General features: G+C 37.7%; 1 protein-coding gene and 1 long non-coding RNA gene across 3 annotated transcripts in view; one reads left to right on the forward strand and one right to left on the reverse strand.

Moving 5' to 3' along the window:
• The window catches only part of LOC116872569, a 43117-nt gene extending 33276 nt beyond the window's left edge, over nt 1–9841 (forward strand). The window contains exons 2-3 of the long non-coding RNA XR_004383674.1: nt 1360–1460; nt 9812–9841. This is a non-coding gene — a long non-coding RNA (uncharacterized LOC116872569). The remainder of the gene's footprint in view (nt 1–1359; nt 1461–9811) is intronic.
• The window catches only part of NR6A1 (nuclear receptor subfamily 6 group A member 1), a 224402-nt gene that overhangs the window by 148121 nt on the left and 56205 nt on the right, over nt 1–20076 (reverse strand). The window lies entirely within an intron of this gene.

Genomic DNA, 20076 nt, shown 5'->3' on the forward strand with positions numbered 1-20076 from the left:
GAGCAAGAAGCCCAATGTGGAACTTGATCCCAGGACCCTGGGATCATGACCGGAGCCAAAGGCAGATACTTAACCAACTGAGCCACCCACATGTCCCTCACAATAGTTCTATGAGGTAGACACTATCATTATCTCCATTTTATAGGTAAGGAAACAGAAAAACAGAGAAGTTAAGTAATCTGCCCAAGGTCACATAGCTAGTAAGTTGCAAAGTCAAAATTCTAGCTCCAAATCTGTATTCTTTATTGTTACAATGTTACTTCTCCGAACACTTAATATATGAAAAATTTAAACTATGGCACTCAAAGGGAAAAAAAGAGAACAAATAAGAATCCAATTTGGATGGGGCGCCTGGGTGGCTCAGTGGATTAAAGCCTCTGCCTTCAGCTCGGGTCATGGTCCCAGAGTCCTGGGATCGAGCCCCTAATCAGGCTCTCTGCTCGGAGGGAGCCTGCTTCCTCCTCTCTCTCTGCCTGCTTCTCTGACTACTTGTGATCTCTGTCAAATAAATAAATAAAATCTTAAAAAAAAAAAAAAAAGAATCCAATTTGGAGAAGTCTATCATGATAAGGTATTTCATATACTCTATTTTAGCACATATGAACCAAGAGCAATGAGAAAACAGAAATCTAGAAATTATATTAACATGCTATTTTCACATGCACAACCTCATTTGATTTTCACAGCTTTGTGCAAAGGGCAAGTGCTATTTGTCCCACATCTTAAAGATGAGTTAACGGATGCTGAGAGGTTAATCTCATCACTCATCATTACCTGAACTTTCCCTTCTCTAGGACTTTCTAGAGTTTTCCCTCTATTGGAATATCTTTCCTTCTCTGTCGAGAAAAATTCAACTGTACGTTTGAGTCCCAAGTCAGATGTAACCCTCAGATATATCTTTCCTGGGACTTTTGGGCAGAATTAACCCTTTTCTCTATTCTCCCGTAACATGATTTGTACCTTTCCACCAGCATAGCAGTCAGTCTCTTTGTCATCTGCTGTGTCTATGTCTAGATCCCTGGACAGACACTGTGCTCCATAATGGCAAGGATTATATGTAAGAGAAAGGATCCTAGGATTTCACTGACGAATTAGCAAAAGGATAAAGCAGAACACTAGCAGTCCGGCTAAAAGAAATATGGGTTCATGATGACATTCTGTTGTCATCTTTATAACATAAGAATCTGTCCTTAAGGTTAGTAGCATTACCCCCAAATACCCCAAATATATGCTCTCTGCATAATGCTTGGGAAGTGTCTGGACAGAAGCCACCTGAGATACTGACTCCTCTTCTCTTCTATGCTATTCATCTCTCAAATATATTGCTTTATTAAGTTTATGATTCTTGTTTCTTTCAAGAATATCAAGAGGCCTCAAGAAGACTATGAAAACAATTACATGTCCAAGTTGGAGCAATGTGGGTTTCAATATTTTTTAGTACCTTTGGAAAAGGAAAAGAGGTAAGTGAAACAGTAAAGGATGGCATGGTAAATTTTGACAAACTCAAAACCAATCTAAATCAAGAATGAAATAAACCAACTTATTAAATTTGTAGTTTCTACAACTCTTGTCTAATTTAACCCTTAATGTTTTTAACCTTAGACTTTATCCTGGCGTTAAATATATAAACCCCTTAGCAAACTCATTAAAAATACCAGTGTGTCCTTCTAACTTGCCTGATGATAAAAACTTAAAGGTGTGAGGATGATGGTGGCCTTCCCTGCCATGAAAATTAATTATTTCCAACACAATGGGAAATACCCCTATGCCATTTTGGAAACCTACCTTTCACTCTGCTCTAGTTTTTCAAATCTATAAAAAGCATTCTTATTAGAATGCCATGAATTTAAGCAATGGTATTTTGTAAAATATCTCATGGCTTGGAGCAGCAAAAGTCAGTATTCTTTTAAAATCTGAACATCTGACCAAACGGTTTAAGGCATTCACATCTCTTTCTACTATGAGACCAAGGGAAGACTGTTTAAACACATTAAAGAGTTTTTAAACTACTACAGAGTAACAGTTGCTTGATTTTTTTTTTGTTGTTGTTGTTTGTATACAATTCACTGTCATAACACTGAGAACTCAACAAAGCTGGCTAAATGGAGTGTTTTGACAGAGGGTGAAATAATTAAATTGATGTAGATGTTCAACAGTTTACATTCAAACCAAATTCTCAGTGATTTCTTTTTTTTAATGTGTACCATTTGGCTCCTTTAAAAATGAATTTGAGAAGAGTCAACCTTTACTATTTAAACTCAATCCCTGATTAAAGATTAACCTTAATTCAGCCAGCAGTTCTCTAAGCCTTTCTTCCGAGCACTCCTCCATCTCTCCAGTAATAAAACCCTACATTCTGAAACCCTCTATCCCTACCCATACAATTATTTCATTTTCCAGCTTTTAAATCAAGGATATTCAGGAGTCAATGAAAAATAACCAGTATGTCTATAATGTACCAATACTCTTTATGCCAAAGCAAAAAGACACCTGACATTTTAGTTGTTGTGATCTTACAAAGGAGAAATGCATGCTTTCTCTTAGGTGACAGGGGTTTTTTTGTTTTTGTTTTTTCCAAATGGAAAATTACAGGCAGACTACCATTGAACCTCTGTAGCAACTCAGTGATCTAGGATCTCAGCTAGAGAGATCAATTGTGAAGGTAAATTTTTTTCCTCTTCTTCTATGAAAAATTTTGCCTACAGACCCACCTGCTATTTATACAGGCAAACAAGGAGAAAACGTTTACTAGTTTGATGTAGTTCTCACTGCAGATGCTACTTCCGATACAGAACAGTAAGTTTTGTGGTGGACAAGAAAAGAGGGGATATGCTCAGGGAGCTGAGCGCTGATAAAAGTCCAGTATTCAAGTTCTGGCTTACAACAGTGACTCCTGGCTATGTAACTATGCAAATCACTTAATCTCTCAGTTTTTTCATGAGGTACAAGTGGGTTGTTTTGAGTTTAATGAAATAAAAATATACAAATTCCAGCACATAACAGAGTCCATAATATATATTAACTTCTTTCTTACCCATACCCTTTAATAATCAATCTATCTAAAATGAGGCACTTGACATTTTCAGAATTAAAAAAATAATACTATTCAAAGCCATTTTCTCAACCATCCATTGGAGTCTGCTTGTATAAGTAACTGCAGTCTCACAAGTCCATTAAGTTCATGAGCTCTCTGCTGTACACAAACTGATTTCATAGTCTAAATATTCTCAACCTGAAACCTGGAAAACAACATGAGAGCCTCTAGCAGCAGTGGTTTCACTGCTCATTGGCTCCCGGAACATGGGTACAGGCTGAAGAAGGGCTGCCAGGGCCAGAAACCAGCCTTCAGAGGACTCCAAGGAACATTCAACGCTGTCGGTGAGTTTGGGATTTGAAAAAACCACCGACCGTTGACTGTACCTTGGGGTCCTTACAGACTACACTACATTTCCTGAAGCAAAGGAGCAGGCTGTACCTTCACATGTCACATAAGATCACCAGAACCAGTCCTGCTGCCTGTCCCTAAAGGTGGTCCAGTGAACTTTGTAAGAGCTCCCCCATTTCTATTGCCCATTGTTCCTTGCTTTGTGTTGTTTTTGACAAACAAGTATTTCACTTCAACAAGATAAGGAGAACTCCACTATAATACCGAATGTGCTTAAAAATGTATCCTAGAAATATGTCACTCTAGTGAAAAACAGGATAGAGCAAGGAGACATTAAAAACATTTATTTCAGTTTTGAGTGAAATCCGATTATTTTACACCCATTTCTCCCACATCCCCTCAAAACTTTAATTAAGAGCAAGAGAAGGATTTAATAAGCAAACATAGCATACAACTGTCAAATGCCTGTACAACTCTTACCACATTCTACCTCCAACCAGAGTTAATATGGTTAAGTTTTCACAGCCCTGTTAGAATATGAGATGTTTGAAATCAACTATTGCCTCACTACTTCTGGCCACACATATGCTTACTTAAACGTTTGTTAAATGTAAGTAAAATGTCAGGTCCGGAGTCAGAGATCTGGAAAAAATCTTGGTTCAACTCCCTAACTAGCTATGTGACCACAGGCAAGTATCTGAGTTTCTGTTTTCTCATGTATAAAATGGGAGATAATAAGAACACTTACCTCATGGAGTTTTGAGATTCAATGAGGTAATATGTAAAGTGCTTTGTACCATTCCAAGCACACAGCAAACAACATATGTAAACTGCTATTATTATTTAACCCAAAACATAACCTGTGCTAATTTTCCTTGAAAAGTACTCATATTTCTCAGTCCAAAACAGAGAGGAAGAGCCAGGACCCTCGACTCCTGTTTGTATCTATCAGGTACGCGGGCACCTATCTGTGTGGTCACAGAGCCACCTGTTCGCTTCTCCACAAGCTCCTTCCATTCCCTGAACCACAGTCTCTCATCTTGAAGAAATCTCCCAGCTCTAGTATCTAGTGTTACCTATAATTAGGTGGGCCCTCGATCATCGGTTACTAAGAGAGATACCGGACTTGGGCCTCAAAGAAGCAGTATGGAAAAGAAGAGCCAGGAATTCAGGAGGGCTGAGGCAACGCCACCGCATGGAAACACTGATGGCTGCACTCAACATTCATTGCTGTCGGTGGGTTTGAGTCTGAATCAACTCACTGATCAATGAATGCCAACTGCGGACCAAACCACCTAAGGGAAGCAAAACAGCAGAGTCACCCGAGCGCATCAGCTACCGTGCTGGGTGGAAGCTGCCGCTGTCTCCAATACACCAGCTAAAGCCTCTCTTGCTCTCTTTACTTCTAATATGAAATAAGTACTCTAAATGCCTAGTGCTTTACTTTTTCTTATTTTTAAAAAATGTTCTAGGGGTGCCTGGGTGGCTCTGTGGGTGAAGCCTCTGCCTTAGGCTCAGGTCATGATCTCAAGATCCTGCGATCGAGCCCCCCATCGGGTTCTCTGTTCTGTGGGGTGCCTGCATCCCCCCCTCTCTCTGCCTGCCTCTGCCAACTTGTGATCTCTCTCTCTCTGTCAAATAAATAAAATCTTAAAAAAAAAAGAAAGAAAAAGAACTGTAAAAATGTTCTAGAGTTAAAGAAATGATATTTTTCAATTTTTTAATTTTTTATTAACATATAATGTATTATTAGCCCCTGGGGTACAGGTCTGTGAATCACACTAGGTTTACATACTTCACAGCACTCACCATAGCACATACCCTTCCCAATGTCCATAACATAACAAGAAATGATATTTTATAGGAAAAACTGTATACCTTGACATCACACAGTATTTAAAAAAACCAATGCTTTTGTAATTTTTAAAATTAAAAAAAAAACAACACACTCATTATTTAAAATTTAAATATTGAAATAAAGTAAAAACTAAGTATCCCTTTCTTCATCATCTTCCATTTCCTCAATGGAAATCACCTATAAATATAATAAATAGTGGGGTACCTGGGTGGCTCAGTCGTTAAGCGTCTGCCTTCAGCTCAGGTCATAATCCCAGGGTCCTGGGATAGAGTCCCACACTGGTCTCTGCTCAGCAGGAAGCCTGCTTCTCCCTCTCTCATTCCCCCTGCTTGTGCTGCCTCTCTCTCGCTTTGTCTCTTTCAAATAAATAAATAAAATCTTTAAAAATATATATAATAAATGGCAAGTTTAATAACTTGTTATAATCAATAAACTTATCTATATTATCTGATATTATTAAAATAATAAATAGCATAAACTATACACTTATTTTATGTCCTTAGAGACCTTTATCCATGCACATACAAATGGATACATATCTATAATTTTGTGGGGCTTTTGAGAGGTGGCTTAAGCAAAAATGAGCTCATTTTATATTTACAGCTGTATAATCTGCTTTTTCACTGGACTATACTAGACAGCTATTATAGACAGCCTTCTGCAACAATCTTGCTGTATTATACTGGTTCTTTCAAATGACTATATAGTATGCCTTAGTATGAAGGCCCTGGTTATTATTATGACCAAAACTTTGAGGCTCATTCATTCTAACCTTTGCAAACCATGTCTCTCAAACAAGAAAAGAACCTAAGTGAAATGGGAAATGAACATCCTTCATCTAAACAAAATGTAAAATGTAGTAACAATTCTCTGACTTCTATAACATGAGATGAGATGAGCCACTAAAACTTTCATGATAATGACAAGAAAACAAACCTTGGTCACCAATAATTTAATCATCCACTTAAATCTGAGATAGAGAAAAACACACTCTCATAGCAAAAGTCAAATTAAATAAAGTAGTAGGAAAAGAGTCTTATCTAAAGTTAGCTGCCAGGATGCCTGGGTGGCTCAGTCCATTAAGACACTGCCTTCGGGGGCACCTGGGTGGCACAGTGGGTTAAGCCTCTGCCTTCGGCTCAGTTCATGATCCCAGGGTCCTGGGATCGAGTCCTGCATCGGGCTCCTTGTCCAGCAGGGAGCCTGCTTCTCTCTCTCTGCCTCTGCTTGCCACTCTGCCTGCTTGTGCTTTCTCTCTGACAAATAAATAAATAAAATCTTAAAAAATAAAATAAAATAAAGTTAGCTTCCAAAACCAGGGACAGGAAGAAAGTAGAAACGCAGGTATAGTGACACAAGAAAGAAAAAGAGAAATCAAAGTCAAGAGAAAAATGAAGAAAATGGCAAGAATTCAAAAAAAATAGAGGGTTCGGGCTAGTGTTTCCCAATCTGGTTATCTATCAGAATCATCTAGACTAGTTACTTAGAAAAATGCAGATTCCTGAGATCTACCCTAGACCAGATGTAGGGTCCTAGAATCTGTATTCTATTATACCAAGCATTCTAGGCATTATTTTTCCACCACCAATTACTTCCAAATTTTCTGAAAACATTAGAAAAGAATGTCCAACACATTCTTTGAAAAAATGTACACCTGAACAAGCATGCCACCTATGTATTTACAAGAATCAATAGTCTTTAAATATGCCAATAAAAAAAAATAATCCATTTCAGGCACCAAAATCCTATGCTGTTTCTCTTGGATAAAACTAAATGCTACATGGGCGCCTGGGTGGCTCCGTTAGTTGAGCATCTGCCTTCAGCTTGGCTCATGATCCCTGGGTCCTGGGACTGAGCCCCCAGACTGACAGTCTTACAGAGAACAATTTCGGAGTGATAGTCACAGAAGAAAACAGAAAGGTAGTGGTGAAGAGCTTGAGCTACATAAGGGTAAAAATTCGAGTTATATGATTTATCAACTATGTAAACCTAGAAAAGTTACTTACCTTTAAATCTGTTTCTTCTGTGAAAAGGAGATCTGATAATAGTATTTGCTTCACAAAGCTACTTCTGAACTAAGAATACGCAATTATCATACAGTTTTACTCATATGTGGAACATAAGCAATAGCAGGGCCATAGGGGAAGGGAAGGAAATCTGAAGGGGGAGAAATCAGAGGAGACGAACCTTCAGAGACTATGGAACCGGGGAAACAAACTGAGGGTTTCTGAGGGGAGGGGGTGGGGGAAGGAGGTAACAGGGTGATAGGTATTAATGAGGGCATGTGTTGTCATGTGCACTGGGTGTTATATATAACCAATGAATCACTGGACACTATATCAAATATGAATGATGTACTATACACATAATTTAAAAACATGATAAAAAAAGAATACATGTAAATTATTTCACACAGAGCTTGACACAACAAAATACTAAAATGTGCAACTCACATATGCACAAGCAGACACTGACTGACAAGAAATTCAAACAGACTGGAAGCAAAAACGTTAACCACTGAAATCTTAAGTTGTAGAATTAAAGGTGATTTTTACGTTTATTATTTATAACTCATCTATGCCTTCTGTGTGTTTAGCAATAAGCATCAACTATTTCAACAATTAAGAAAATTATTTTTAATGTCTTTTTTTTAAAAGCAAAGATTTCATTTAGATGAAAGATCTACTTATGTTTGGCTGAAAAGCAGACTGAAGAATCCACAGTGGGAAAGGAAGAAAAGATGGGACTATTTTTATAAAGAAACCTGTAGAAAGCAAAGCTACAAGGATAGTAGAAAGTGACAGGTTCCAGGTCCATGTGGATGTGGTCACTTTGGAAGGCAGACACATCAGCCTCAGAGCACGAAAATGATGGAAGGAAATTCCAGCCTACTTCTGTCCTCTCAGGCTGTTTCTCAACAGGATCCAACTGGACCTTGTGATCCTGTATCTTGGCAAGGAGCCTGGCATGGAGTAGACGCTCAGTAAATGTCTATCAAATGAATTTCCTTTTATTTCTGGCACAGTTATATTTATAACTCAGAAAGTGGTCTGCTCCTTGAACCAAGCACTGGATAGCTTCAAACCATCTGTGCCATGAATTATAGTTCTAACCCAGGTATATAATTTTAATAACTACCAGATATCAGGTTTGTCCTTGATTACTATACTTGCTATAGAACTCCTGAACTTAGGCTTTAGTCTAACTTCCCCTTCTTTTCTTCTGACTAAATCTACTGAAAACATATGCAATCAGTCAAAATTACATGCCCCTTCTGCTCCTCTTCCCAGTAAACAGCTGAGGCAAAACACAGAGTATAAAAGAAGTGGTTGAGAATATGGAGTCAGAAAACTTGAATTTAAGTCTAACTCTGCCAAAGTTGTATGCTCTTGGACAAAGGAGTCACCCTGTAAACCTTCCTTCTCTGTAAAATGGGGACTAAGGATACCTCTCCTATCTCACAGGATTGTTGTGAGGCCTCAGCAAAAAAACAAACAAACAAAAAAAAACAGTGAAAAGCACAGGTCGTAGCAATACAGCCTAAAGCATCCTTGTATGTGATGGTACCACTCCACTGGCTCTTCTCTTTCAGCAGACAATATACTCTCATTTCTCAAACTCTCACCTACTTCTCAACCCGCAGGACGTAGCAAGCTGTGACTGATCTATCTATAACCTGGGGCTCAAAGTAAGCATTTTTCTCTAAATAAGTATCATCTGCCTAGACAGTCCATCAGAGCCACACTCCGAACAGTTGAGTCAGTTCTCCCCAACAAAGAGAAAGTTTTCTGACACACTTTAGTGAGGCAGAGCACAAGGTAAGGCTTTGGGAGCAGGGAGGGTCTAGGCCTCCAAGTGAAAGAGTAATATGAGATATCACAAACCAATAGGACGTCACCTGAAACCACTTTATCAAAAAACCCCCACAAAACAGTTTTATCCAAAAGTCTCCAACCAATCTTAGGTACTTTTTAGTTTTACAGCTTTATTTAGGCATTGTAAATGTACGATTCAATGACTTTTAGTTGCTCATTTAGAGCTGTGCAACTATCACTGCAATCCAATTTTAGAACATTTTCATCACTCCAAAACTCCCCTTGAGCCCATTTACAATCTTCAATCCTACCTGTAGACCCAACCACTGATCTGTATTCTGTCTCTGTAAATTTGCCTTTTTTTTTTTTTTTAAGATTTTATTTATTTATTTGACAGGCAGAGATCACAAGTAGGCCGAGAGGCAGGCAGAGATAGGGGGAAACAGGCTCCCCGCCAAGCAGAGAGCCCAATACGGGGCTTGATCCCAGGACCCTGGGATCACGACCTGAGGCGAAGGCAGAGGCCTTAACCCACTGAGCCACCCAGGTGCCCCTAAATTTGCCTTTCTTAGATATTTCACATAAATGGAATCATATAATATGTAGTCTTTTGAGTTTGACTTCCTTCACTTAGCATAATGTTTTTGAAATTTATTCATGCTGTAGCATGTGTTAGTAGTTCATTATTTTTTACTGTTGTTGAATAGCATTCCATTATATGGATATTTCACATTTTGTTTATCCCTTTACCAGCTGATGGACATTTGGATTGCTTCCAGATTTGGTCCATTATAAATAATGCTGCTATAAACACTCATATACAAGTCTTTGTGTAGACATACATTTACTTTTCTCCTGGGTAGATACCTTGGAGTGAAACTGTTGCATCATATGGTAAGTTTCTATTTAACTTTTTTGTTTTGTTTTTAAGAAAAGGATTTGGGGAGGGGCAAAGTGAGAGGGAGACAGAAACTTAAGCAGGCTCCACACCAAGTGTGGAGCACAATGTAGGGCTCAATCTCACAGCCTGAGATCATGACCTGAGCCAAAATCAAGAGTCGGATACTTAAGAAACTGGGCCACCCAGGCACCCCATGTGCAACTTTTTATTCCATTTCCAAACTGACTTCTAAAGTGACTATACCATTTTACATTCTTATGGCAACACACAAGGTTTCCAGTTGCCATACATCCTTACCAATACATTTTTATAGTCTTTTTGACTACAGCCACTTCAGAGGCTGTACAGTAGAAATTCACTGATTTTAATTTGCATTTCCCTAATAACTTGGGATGTTGAACACCATTTTATGTGACAAAATGTCTGTTCCAAGTCTTTTGTCTCATGTTTTTTCATTTATTTTAATTGTGATAAAATATACATAACAACAAAGTCTACCATTTTAAACATTTTTTTAGTGTGCAATTCAGTGGCATTAAATTCAGAAGACTGTGCAACCACCATCACTATCCATTTCCAGAATATTTTCAGAATTTTATATTTTTATTTTTATTATTTTGTTAAGATTTTATTTGTTTATTTGAGAGAGAGAGAGGGAGAGAGAAAACAAGGAGGGGGAGCAGCAGTCAGAGGGAGAGGGAGAATCAGCTGAGGGAGAAACAGGCTGAGCAGGAGCCCGATGCAGGGCTCGATTCCAGGACCCTGGGATCATGACCAGACCGGAAGGCAGATATTTAACCGACTGAGCCACCCAGGTGCCCCTATTTTCAGAATTTAAAAAAAGAAAAACAAAAGCTCTCTACCCATTAAACAGTAACTATCCATTCCACACTTCCCCTAAACAACCTATTCTTCAACCATTTCCCCTATTTTACTGTCTCTATGAATTTGCCTATTCTAGTTATCACATGTAAGTGGAATCATGACAAAAAAAAAATTTTATTTAAAAAAAAATTTTTTTAAACTAACTTGTCTTCTGAGTTTTAAGAGTTCTTTATATGTTTTGGATACTCCTTCATCAGAGAAGCAAATCTTTCCATAGCTTGTCTTTTCATTTTTTTTTAATAATGTCTTTTGAATGCAAAAGTTTTACATTTTAATGAAGCCAACTTACCAAATTTTTCTTTTATAGCTTGTGCCATTGGTGTCATGTCTAGGAAGTTACTGCCTAACCCAAGGTCACAAAGATACTCTTCCAGACATTTTGTAGTTTCAGACTAAGGTGTATGATCCACTTTCAATTAATTTTTGTGTCTAGTATAAATTAAGAGACTGAGTTTTGGGGTGGGTTTTTGTCTTTTTTTGTTTTGCATGCAGATACCCGATTTCCCCACATTATCTGTTGGAAAAAATTACTCTTTCCCCCACTGAACTGTCTTGGCACCTGTGTCAAAAATCAACTATATATTTCTGAACTCACAATCCAGTTCTAGTACCTGTCCTTACACCAATCTATCACCCTCTTGATTATTATAGTGGATTTTTGAAACCATGTAATAAAAGTCCTTCCAATGTTGTGCTTTCTCAAAATTGTATTGGCTCTTCTACCTTAGGTCCTTTGCATTTCCACATAAATTATAGGATTAAATTTCTTCAAAGAAGTCAGCTGGGATTTTTCTTTTTAGAGAGATTACATTGAATCCATACATCGAATTGGGGATAATTGTCATTTTAACAACATTTGGACTCATAATCCATGAAGATAGAATGTCTCTCCATTTATTTAGGTCTTTTTAAACTTCTCTCAACAATATTTTATAGTTTTTAGTGTAAATCTTGTTAATTCTTCTGTTTAATTTATTCCTAAGTATGAAGCCAATCATGAATGGAATTCTCTTTCATTTCTGGATTGTGGCTAGTATATAAAAAAAATTTTTAGTTTTTTTGTGTATTTGGTATCCTGTGACCTTGCTTAAACTCAGATCTGTTTTGGGTTTTTTTGTGAATTACTTAGGTAATTTAGATGCCTTCCCACCCCCACCCCATAGTACTAGGTACAACACTCCAGTGAAGAAGTGGTAGGAGTAGACTTAAGAGTGGACATTCTTACCCACTTTGTTCCCAGTCTTAGGAGAAGAGGATTCATATTTCACCAATAAATATTACGTTAGTGTTGGGATTTTCATAGATGCCTTTATCAAGGTGAGATATTGCCCACTCTTCCTGGTTTGTTGCAACATTTTATCATTTACATCAAATGTTTTTTCTGTATCTACTGAGCTGATCATGTGGGGTTTTTAAAACCTTTTAATATGGTTTATTACAAGATAGCAAACTATGACTTGTGCACTAGCTATTTTTGTAAAGTTGCAACGAAACACAGGCATATCCGCTTATTTACATATAGTTTATCGCTGTTTTGCAGTACAACAGCAGAGCTGAGTAGTTTAAACAGAAATTGTAATGGTCCAAAAGTCTAAAATATTTACCAACTGGTCTTTTTTTTTTTCTTAAGATTTTATTTATATATTTGAGAGAGAGACACACAGAAAAAGAAAGAACACAAGCAGGAGGAGTGGGAGAGGGAGAAGCAGGCTTCCCGCTGAGCAGGGAGCCGGACGCCAGGCTCAATCCCAGGGCCCTGGGATCACGACCTGAGCCGAAGACAGACGCTTAACGACTGAGCCACCCACGCACCCACCAACTAGCCTTTTAAGAGAACATGGTATGTTATATTGTTTTATACATATTAATCCAAACTTGCATGCCTGGGATAACGCCCAATTGATCATGATCTATAATCCATTTTTCTATGTTGTTAAATTTGGTTTGCTAATATTTTATTAAAAATTACTGTGACTGGAGGTGCCTGGGTGGCTCAGTGGGTTAAAGCCTCTGCCTTAGGCTCAGGTCGTGATCCCAGGATTCTGGGATTAGACCCTCCAATCCAGGGAGCCTACTTCCCTTCCTCTCTCTCTGCCTGCCTCTGCCTACTTGTGATCTCTGTCTGTCAAATAAAATAAATAAAATCTTAAAAAAATAAAAAAAAGATTACTGGGTCTGTGTTCATAAAGCATACTGGTCTGCAATTTTCTTAATGTATCTTTGTCTGGCTTTGTTATCAGGGTAATAGTGTCCTCATAGAATGAGTTGGGAAGTGTTCTTTCCTCCTCTACTTTCTGAAAGAGTTTGTAAAGGATTAGTTTTAGTGCTTCTCTAAATGTTTGATAGAAGTCACCAATGAAGCCACTTGGCCTGGGCTTCTCTTTGCAGTAAGATTTTTAATTACTGGTTTGTTTTGTTTGTTATAATACAGAAAACATTTAATTGTTAATTCATCAGAGGTCCACAGCTTCATGGATACCCCTTCACCAGGCAAAAAGACAACTTTTATATGCAGACTGTTCAGATAAGACTCTTGGGGTTTATAAATCCCAGCCCTTTGTCTTAATTAGCACAAACTGATAGAGATGATCAAGCAGCACTTCAGTGACATTTAACATCAGATGTGTTTGGTAATCATACAATAACTCTCCATGGAATCACATTTAGTTTTGTTTAATAGAAACTAATTTTTTAATATTTGACAAGCCAAAATCTGGGCAAAAAACTAATGGATGCCAAAGAGAAATGCCCATTTGTCAATGAGAGAATATCTTTGTGCACAAGAAAAATGGTGAATTCAAGCTATCCAAAACCTCACATTCAACCTAATTTACTGTATAAATAGCATCAATAAATACTTGTGTTAATAAGAATAAAAAAACCAAAACTGGGCCTGGGCTTTTCTTTGCAGTAAGATTTTTAATCACTGATTCAATTATTTATTGTTATAGGTCTATTCATATATTCCATTTCCTCTTGAGCTGGTTTTAATAATTCATGCCTTCAGCATTTGTGTCTAGGAATCTGACTATTCCACGTAAGTTGCCCAATTTGTTCAAAGAAAGTTGTTCATGATTTTCCCTTACAATCCTTTTAATTTCTTTTGAGTGACCTCCTTGCTAAACTCAATTAGTTCTATTTGTTTCTGGTTTGTTATAAATATGAGATTATATCATTTATGTAAAAAGACAGTTTTAATTCTTTATTTAACAATTTCATTTACAAAAGTAGCTGTCCATATGTCAGTTTGTTGATCTCTGTAGCATGCCATGTTAATAAAATAAAGATTTTTTTTTAAATCCCAAAATGATTATCCTGCTTTGGGTTTGGTTTCTTATCTGGTTTTTTGTGGGGTTTTTTTTTTTTTTTTAGACTTCTTTATTTGAGGGACGCCTGGGTGGCTCAGTCATTAAGCATCTGCCTTTGGCTTGGCTCAGGTCATGATACCAGGGTCCTGAGACTGAATCCCACATTGGGCTCCTTGCTCAGCAGGGAGTCTGCTTCTCTGACTTGACTCCCCCTGTGTTCCCTCTCTCTGTCTCTCTCTCTGTCAAATAAATAAATATTTTCTTAAAAAAAAAAAAAAAACACGTTTATTTGAGGGGGGAGAAGCAGAAGGAAATGGATAGAGAAACTTAAGCAGACTCCACAGATTCCACCACCCCAAGATCAAGAACATCTTTTATCTAGTTTCTTAAAGTGGAAGCCTAGATTAACACTTGAGACCTTTCTTCTTTCCTAGTATAAACTTAAAAGCTATAAATTTTCCTCTAAGTACTGTTTTAGCTGTATTCCATGAAATATGCTACGTTTTCATCTTCATTTAGCCCAAAATATATTTAAATTTCCCTTTGGATTTCTTCTTTGACCTGTGGTTTTTGTTTTTTTTTTTTTTTTAAGATTTTATTTATTTGACAGAGATCACAAGTAGGCAGAGAGGCAGGCAGAGAGAGAGGAAGGGAAGCAGGTTACCTGCTGAGCAGAGAGCCCGACACGGGGCTCAATCCCAGGACCCCAAGACCACGACCCAAGCCGAAGGCAGAGGCTTTAACCCACTGAGCCACCCAGGTGCCCCTGTGGGTTATTTTTAAGTATGCTATTTAATTTCAAAATTTTGGAGATATCCTCTATTTCTTTCTGTTACGGATCTCTAATTCTGTTGTGGTCATAAAACATACCTTTTAAGATTTCCATCTTTTAAAAATAATTGAGACTTATTTTATGACCCAGAATATTCTTAGAGACTGTTCTATATGCCCTTGAAAAAAATGCATATTCTGCACAGAGTATTCAATAAATATGAGCTGGTTGCCAGTGTTAAGTCTTCTATATCCTTGCTAATTTTCCATCTAGTTCTTCTATCAACTATTGAGAGTGAGGCATTAAAATCTTTAACTACTATTATTGAGTTTTTTATTTCTCTTAATTCCTGTCAATTTTTGTTTCATATATTCTGGTGAATATATGAAATTATATTCTTATAATTGTTATATTTTCCTCATCTTGATCCTTTCATTCTTATGAAATGTCCCTGACTCTAGTAATATTTCTTAACGTACATTTTACCTATTATTAATATAGTCACTCCAGCTCTTCTATGGTTACTGTTTGTATGATCTATTTTTTAGGATCTTTTTACTTTCAACATATTTGTGTCTTTAAATCTAAAGTATATCTCTTACTGACAACAAAGAGTTGCATCTTGCCTTTTTATCCAGGTTGACAATCCCTACACCTTTTGAACAGACAGTCCATTTACATTTGATACAATAATTGACATGGCTGCATTTATGTATGCCATTCTGCTGTTTTTGCTTCATGTCTTTGTCTTTAATCTCTAACCTCTATTTCTCCATTACTATCTTTTTCTGTGCAAAATATTTCTGGTATACATACCATTATAATCCCTCTGTTGACTTTATCACAATTATTTTTTTGTTATATTCTTTGTGGTTGCTCTAGGCATCACAAGATACATCTTTTACTTATCATAATCTTAACTCCAGGAAATACAGAAACTTGCTCCAATATATCTCCTATTCCATCTCTCTCTCTCTCTTTAGATTTTATTTGACAGAAAGAAAGAGTGTGAGAGATCTCAAGAAGGGGAAACTGCAGGAGGAGAGGGAGAAGCAGGCTCCCCACTGAGCAGGGAGCCCAACAAGGGGCTTGATCCCAGAACCCTGGGATCATGACATGACGGAAGGCAGCTGCTTAACTGACTGAGCCACCCAGCGCCCCTCCTATTCCACCTCTTTTCTGTTTTTATTACCATATATGTGTTAGAATCTCAATAATACGGTATTATCATTCTTGTTTTAGACAATCTTATCATTTCAAAAATTAAAAAATAAAGATAATCCTATTAAAATAGTAAGATAAAAATACAGTTGTGTTTACCTATATACTTACCATTTCCAAGGTTCTTCATTTCTTCTTAGGGATTTAAGTAACCATCTGTTGTCACTTTCGTTCAGTCTTAAGGACTTCCTTGAATATTTTAAGGCAGGTCTGCTATCAACAAATCCTCTGCCTTTTTTATGTGGGAATGTCTTTATTTTGCCTTCATTTTTGAAGAAGAGTTTTGCTAGATAAAGAAATCCTGGTTACTGGGCTTTTTTCTTTCCACATGTTAACTAGGACATCCCACTGCCTTCAGACCTCTTTGCTTCTGATGAGAAGTCAGCTGTAAATCCTACTGTTATCCCTTGTATGTATGCATCATTTTGTTCTTGCTGTTTTCAAGATTTTCCTTCTTTGTCTTACAACAGTTTGACTCTGATAATGTGTTTATCATGCTTGAGTTCATCAAGTTTCTTGGATCTGCAGATGAATTTAGCCACTATTTTTTCTAATATTTTCGCTCCTCTTACACTCCTTTCCTTCTATATATATATTCTTAGGTATACATTTGATGTTGTCCCACAGATCTTGGAGGCTCTATTCATTGTTCAGGCTTTTTTCTGCTCTTTGTAATAATTTTTATTGACCTACCTACAAGTCCACCAATTCTTTCTTCTGCCATCTTAAATGTGCTGTTGAGTCCAGCCTAGTTAATTTTTCATTTCAGTTATTATAATTTTCAAATCAAGCGTTCATTTTGTTTTCTCTTAAAATTTCTCTTTGAGATTCTTTATTCATTGAGTCATTGTCATCATAATTTACTTAACCCTTCAGCCAAGATTCCCTTTATTTAACTGAAATATCTCTAATAGGGGCTTTGAAGTCTTTGTGTGCCAGATCCAACATTTGGGATCACTAGAGACAGTTCCTCTCATTGATTTTTTTTTCCCTGAGTATGGATTACACTTCAGTTTTTTGCACATCTTGTAACTTTTTTGTTCAATACTGAACATATAATGTAAGGTATTACTCACAACCCCAGATTCCAAGTTTTTCTCAGCTAAGGTTTTATGACGGTGGTGGATTTTGGTTTTGTTTTTACTAACTTTCTAGGAATAAGTTTGTGAAATCTCTCTCCTACAATGTGTGGTGCTTCAGGATTTTTTCCCTTGTTTTTATTTTGAGGCCTGGCTTCTAACTGTCACCCCTCTATCTGCATAATTTACTTACTGGTTCAGAGGTAGTGCTCACCTTAGCACTTATATTCCCTGCTGATCGATCTGTAGTTGGGATGGGGAGCATACTCTCACTTCAGGCCTTCAGGTCTACTATAATTTTTACCTTCTGCTGGGCTTTCTCACACATCCTTTGCACTGGCCAAAAATGTGTAGATGGCTTGGGCTTGCAATGATTTCTACTGCACATGAAGCCTCCGGGCAATAGGATACATGGAGAGCTTATCAAACTCCCTGTAGTTGCCTCACCTTCCAGAGCTCTCTGTTAAAGCCCTCTCTAGCCTGCTGTTCCACTGTTTGCCCCAAATAGGACTATAACCTTAGGCTAGTAGAGTTGTTTGGCTCTCCTTACTTCACTTGCCACCAGATCATAACTTCTAACTGATAATATTCCAAATGAAATGAGCCCCCTCCCACAAGAGTAATAAAACTGCAGGTTTTCATAGCCTACCCCATTCTAGTTGAAATACTACACTATCAGGGCTGGAAAAAAGGGGAGTAATCCTGGGCAAGATCACAAACTTGTGTTTGAGACAAAATTCAGTGGTTTTCATGAATAAATACTTCTTAACTTGTTATAAGCCTGTAATTGTTTCTGACAGTTTTTTCCAGCTTTATAGCTGGTTTTAGGGGGCAGAATTTGTTGGCCTACTCGCACTCTCCTGCCAGAAATGAATCTCATCCTCAGACATGTTTTTATAAATCTCTTAAGCAATAAAATCCTAACTGTGGTAAAGCCAAACAGTCTGAAATCAAATCTGTTTTCCTGGAATTAGACCCAAGTGCCATAATACCTAAACTGCTCAAATACAACTCAATTCAAAAATATACGTAAGAGAAAAAAATTTCCCTGGGGAAGACAGAGAAATAAAGGTATTCTAGAATACTGGAATTGTTTTTAATTCCAGAAGGCAGTAATACAAAAATTTGAGTATCAGGTAGTTATTTTCAGTTTCCACCTCCCAAAAGCCCTAACTACTGGAGTCACTAGTACTCTGTACATGTATATACAATCTGAACAGCCCTAAAGCCAATCAAGGCTAGGATAAGACTACACAGACAACCTCAGATCTTGTCACCAGGTAGGTACTCAAATAGGTCCTACACAAAGAAGGATACTGAGTGCTACAGCTGGCCCTGGCCACTGTAATTAAGTCCATAGCATGCCTGGGTGTATCTATCTCATGGGTTCCTTGATCACTAGCTTGGGCTTAACTCTTGGCCCTCTGGTCATTACTATCCCAAGACCCAAAAGTCCTGAGTCTTAATACTTGTACTTCCAACCAGCAACTGGTTAGTTCAAAATTATTCTACTTGCCAAATTTTGGGCATCATCTAATACCTGGATTCTCACTTCATTTGCCAGCTCCCCATGCCCTCCCACCCCAGGGCTGACAAATAATTCCAAATTAACCCTCCCCGTGAATTTGCCCTACCTACACACCGTCCCTCAATGCCAGGCTTAATGGTGAATTTCCACAACCTCCATCCGGCCCACTACCTGACTAAAGTTATGTCAGACAATCTGTCTATTTTATTCATATTCTCCTTAAAATGTATCTGTACCTTCTACTAAATAGTCGAGGGGCTACAGCCCCTGACAAGACAAATGGACACCTAACCCAAGCTGGGCTTATCCTCTTTTCTGAGCATTTAAAATTTGAACACAAATGCTTCAGCTAGCCTGTGCTGAGCATGGATGCTGGAAAGACATGACAAGGCAGAGCAGAGGCAGCCATTTTCCATCATGGATACAAAAGCAAAGAATATTAGTTTGAAGGAGGAAAGAAATAGGAGGCAGAGGCACCAGAAAAGCAGAAATAAGATTCCATATGAATGGAATGGAATAGTTTCGCAGAGATGTGAAAGAAATTCTGGTCTTAACCCTTCATGAAATTCAAAAGAATGCTCTGTCCTTTAGCCTCAAAAGAACCCTGTACTTTCCACAAATGTCCCCATTTTAACCTGGTTTAAAGGGCAGGGGAGGGCAGGGGAAGGGAGGGAACGGTATTCTGTTCCTTGCAATTGAACTACTCCAGTTAACACCTCTGGTTTCTCCCTTGCTACCAGTCTGTATTTCCCAGAAATCCACATCACTCATACTCTGGTTAGCCAGTTACTTCTCCACCATATAGCTCCTTGTGCTCACCCTATTTTTTTTTTTTGGTTATACCAAGATTCTTTACAAACCCCTAAGATTAGATCCTATTCTCTTAAGCTCTGAAGTTTTCTTTGGCTATGATGGACAGGCAATGAGAGGTAGTATGATCTTCACTTTTAACCTCAGCTTCTTACCTGGGAACCACCATCTTCTTCATAAGGTTGTGAAAGGAATTACATAAGGTGAGAATAAAGTCCTTGTCACATCATCTGTCACATGGGAAGCCCCACTAAAGGTAGTTTCTTTCAGTATTACATAGATTAAACTTGTACAACCTGAACATTAGGTAAAAATTATTTCACTAATATTTAAGATCTGAAGGGCACTAAGTATATCAAGAAAATTAATCAACAGTAATTCCTGTTGGGAAGTATTATTTTCACATGATAGCACTTTAACTTGTGAACAGCCATACCAACTCCCCAATCAACATCTATTTCTCCCAAATTTGTTTCTAGTCCCATTGTATTTCTGAAGTTTTGAAAACGACCCT

The sequence above is a fragment of the Lontra canadensis genome, unplaced genomic scaffold (assembly GCF_010015895.1).
Source record: "Lontra canadensis isolate GAN:19392208 unplaced genomic scaffold, GSC_riverotter_1.0 scaffold30, whole genome shotgun sequence".
Taxonomy (NCBI): domain Eukaryota; kingdom Metazoa; phylum Chordata; class Mammalia; order Carnivora; family Mustelidae; genus Lontra; species Lontra canadensis.